Source organism: Tupaia chinensis, unplaced genomic scaffold, assembly GCF_000334495.1.
Source record: "Tupaia chinensis unplaced genomic scaffold, TupChi_1.0 Scaffold000561_1, whole genome shotgun sequence".
In the NCBI taxonomy this organism is placed as follows: Eukaryota; Metazoa; Chordata; class Mammalia; order Scandentia; family Tupaiidae; genus Tupaia; species Tupaia belangeri.
The window spans coordinates 1,172,661-1,177,096 of NW_006160074.1; positions in this window are offsets into that span (position 1 = coordinate 1,172,661).

Below are 4,436 nucleotides of genomic sequence, written 5' to 3' on the forward strand. Positions count from 1 at the left end.
GGCCTGCCTCTTTCCTTCTCCACCCCTGAGTTCTCGGACTCTGTCTCCGCCCATCACCCTGGATCCTGGGTTTGCTCCCATGGGGCCTGGGAGGTTATGGGACCAGGTTGGACGGCTTGGAAGTTTCCAGTAGAGGCTGACAGCGCTCTAGGCAGGGTCTGGAGAAAAGCCGACGGCCCGTGATGGCCTGTGCTTGGTTTAGAACAAACACCGCATAATGCTGAGCTCTTTTTGTTGTTGTCGTCGTTAAGTTTTTATTCTTTATTTTATTTTTTATAAGGCAAAAATTACAGAACGTGCCCCCCCCCAACGGAAGACTTTACATTCTATCTGTTCAATGTTTCTTCCCTCCGCCCCTCCCACACAGCATCCACCACCCACTCTCCACAGTCTCTGGCATCTACACGCATCCTGTCCACCACCCTATCATCATCGGATCGTGTGCTTTCTGTCACATTCGGTCCACACTGAGTGGGGATATACAGTGAGTGTCTTTCAAAGTCGGACTCGGGTCGTTCAACATTAGTGCTTCTATATTCATCCACTTTGAATCAAATGGCAGGGTCTCATTGCTCCTTCATGCCGAGTAACAGTCCACAGTATATACATGCCACCTTTTTTCAATCCGTCATCAGTTTTTGGACACTTAGGTTGGTTCCGTGTCTTAGCAATTATGAGTAATGCTGCAACAAAGCGTCTTTCTGACAGAGTGTTCTCCTTAGTTGAGTAAATACCAAAGAGTGGGATTACTGGGTCACACTGGCAGTTTTTTTTTTCCCATCTTTTTATTGAGTTCTTTTTGTGTGTGTGTGTGGGTCCGTCTTCTTCAGAAGAGGTTACATGTGAAAGTGTACAGTGAGTGTGAGTGTGTGTGCATGTGTTTGAGAGCATGAGAGCAAGACCAAGCTCGTACCCTACTGCCTTGGGGGGACGGTATGGCTCTTGTCTGCCCACTCCGTCGAGGGAGCCATGGAATGAGGCCGATCCGATGATGAGAGGGTGGTGGACAGGATGCGTGTAGATGCCAGAGACTGCGGGGGGGGAGCAGGTGGCAGAGAGTGGGTGGTGGAGGCTGTGTGGGAGGGGCGGAGGGAAGAAACATTGAACAGATAGAATGTAAAGTCTTCCGTTGGGGGGGGCACGTTCTGTAATTTTTGCCTTATAAAAAATAAAATAAAGAATAAAAACTTAACGACGACAACAACAAAAAGAGCTCAGCATTATGCGGTGTTTGTTCTAAACCAAGCACAGGCCATCACGGGCCGTCGGCTTCCAGCCCCTGCCGAGAGCTCTGTCAGTCTCTACTGGAAACTTCCAAGCCGTCCAACCTGGTCCCATAACCTCCCAGGCCCCATGGGAGTACAGAAGGCACAGCCCAGAGCCACACAGCTGAGAAGTTCAAAGTCTCTTGAAAGAATGATCCAGCTTGGGCTTTGGCCAGGGACCTGCCCTGGGAGAAGGTGAGGGGAGGAGAGGAAAGCCAGGTTGTCTTGGGCCCCTTTCCTGGGTTGTGCACATCCTTCAGTGGCAGGCCTAGAGTAGGCCAGCGTGGTCCTCCCTTACTGCCTGTCAATGCCACCCAAACCCGGCTCCCTCCCTGCAGGGGACGTCACTCACTTCCGCCTGGGGGTGCCCCTTCACCTCTTGCTATGTGGACTACCCTCATGGGGAACAGCTCGACAAGACAACCTGGGCCATGAGCCCACCCAAACTTGGCACTTTTGCCACACCAGAGCCCCCTCTGCCCCTGCACTGCCACCCCTGCACTGCCCTACCCTCTCCCCAGCTCACCCCTTCTCGCCTCTGTCCAGGATAGAAGAGACCTCAGAGGGGGCTGAGATGTCAGAGACCGCTTCCAGGCACCTCTGCTCTCTAGAGCGCCCTCTGGCAGCAGCGTCACTGGGCGTGATGGAAGAAGCACCCATGGAAAGGGACAGAACGGCCACATGGCACCCGCCTAGGCCGACGACTGCCTTCTCAGACGCGCTCCTTCCCCTGGGCCTCCCTTCACACGGGCCTGGGGGTGTGTGTCGCAGGGAGAGGGCTGCTCGGCCTCTTCGGAGTACATCCGTGGCCCTCCCGTCTGTGTATGGGGCCACTCGACGTCTGTCACTCTCGGCTCTGTCCCTTGTGCACGATCCTGCAGCCTGCTCCCGTCCCTGCGCCCTGTGCTCTCAGCACACAGGCCCCGAAGCAGCAAGTCTGGCCCCTCCCGTCCCACTGCAGGTGCGCACTCAGCCCTGATTACAGCTTCCCTTGCACGAGGCTCGTCTCGCGGCAGGTGGCAGCGTGTAGTCGGCCAGATCGTGGTGTCCCGCTGCTGGCCCGAGCCGGGCCATTTCCAAAACGACTGCCTGGTGGCCCTGGGCGAAGGCGGAGCTGGAAGTCAAGTGGCACAGCGGAGCCTGGGACTGGCTTCACGTCTCCTCCCATCACCCCCTCCCACAGACACCTGTCGCAGGACCTCGTCTGTGGTCGGCCCCTCCTAGGGCGTGTCCTCCGAGGCGCTAGAGACCTGGCTTTCCCCAGTGCTGGGTCTCCTGAATCCAGAACAGGGCTTCTCACACCAGGCGGTATTTAAAGGTATGGACGAGGGGAGAAAGGAAGAATGAATGAATGATTTGTTGATTCCTGTACCAGGGCCGGGCAGCAGAGCCTGACGGCTATGGAACTGGATTCAAACCCTTGCTGCATCTCACTGGCTGTGTGGACTTGAGCAAGTCGCTGTGCCTCCTTGTGCTTTCTGCACGTGCAGCGTGGGAGCCGGAGGGCTCTCCTCACAGGGTCATTAAACACGGTCACTTACCTGCAGTCCTTGGGACTCCGTTTGGCATACAGCGAGTGCTCAGCAATGCTAGCCCTGGGGCTTCGGGGCCTTGGAAACAGATGTGGCTCTTCCCTACAGGGCTTCAGTCCCCCGGGAAGGGACATGTGGCTGGACTGTGGTGGGGCTGTGAACGGCGGGCGTCTGGGAGCTCTGGGAGGGTGTGGCCGCCACATCCGATCTGCTCTAAGGGGTCGGCAAGGTCCTCACTAAAGATGGGGCAGTCCATCAGTGAATGAAGTCAGGGGGACACAGAGGTGAGGTGCCCTCCCCACAGAACACAGAAGGCACTGCATGTGCAAAGGCCTGGCAGTCGTGAGGACACAGCCCACCCTGCAGGGACTGAACCAGGCCAGTGTGCCAGAGCACCGAGAGGGGAGGGGCGGGGGAGACTGAGGCCGGGTTGGGATTCTGCTCCTCGCCAGGGAGCGGGGAGCTGCCGCAGGAGGGCAATAGTCCAAGGGGTTCACGGGGCTGCAGATGCAGAACCTTCACATCAGGCTCTGTGCTGAGGGCTGGACCGGTACACAGCGAGAATCCAACACCTTTACGGGGGCTAGGCCGTGTCACGGGGCAACACAGCAGGACCCACACGGGAAGCTCTCGGGTTCACCTCCTGGGACTTCCTTGGGCTTGCGGGGCCTACATATGGGTGTATGTTGGCCGAGTCTGAGGAGGATCCCTGCATGAAGCCCTATTGGAGGTGCCTATCTCTCTCTCTCCATCTCTGAGTCTCTCTCATGCAAGATGAACAAATTAAAAAATATTATAGGCAGGAAAGAAGGGAGGGTGCGAGGGGAAATGCTTTCTCTTTCTGTAGAATATCGACTCCTCCCTCAAAGATTAGGTCAAAATCTGCCTCTTCTGAGAAGTCTCGGGCTCCATCAGGTCTGGGTGCCTTCTCCAGCACTCCTGAAGCACAGTGCGAGAAACCCCCTGGAGTCTCTCGCAGCCCAGTGACAAGAAGGCTATGACTTACTGAGCACTTCCTGTGTGTGCCCATCCTGTGCCTCACGTTTGCTCGGTTACCTCCTCCTCCAGCCTCCGGGGGTCGCTCCTCTGGTCCTCCCAGCTCAACATGGCTCCATCCCAGCCTTCCTGCCTGAGTCCTTTCCTGTCTCCCCGGAATGTAAGCCTAGGGTGGGGTCTCGGCCGGTCTCACCCGCCTGTCCGCACAGGTGTGTGTGCAGCACACAGGAGGTCTCAGTGAAGGTGCTGTGGCCCGCTGACCCGCTGAAGGACTGACCTTCTGGGAAGTGACCCTCACTGCTCCCTCAGGAGGCAGGGAGCCCCAATGTGCAGATGAGCAAAGCCCAAGAAAGCTCCCACCTTGCCCACAACCAAACGGCTAGCAAGGGGCAGAGCTGGTGAAGGCCCCTAGGCCCTGGGCTGGCTGTGGCATGGGGTCAGCCTGTCTCCAGCCAAGGTGGAGTGAGGCTGCCTTTGCAGCTGAGAGCCAGAGCAATTCAGCGGCATCCATTTCCGAGTGTCAAGCTATGGCTCACCCGGGCACGGCACAGCAGAACCGGAGTGTGGGCCGGTCCCTCTGCAGGAAGCTCTGGTCTGCGTGCTTCTGGCAGGGCCTGCGGGGAGGGCTGGGCCGGGGCGGGGG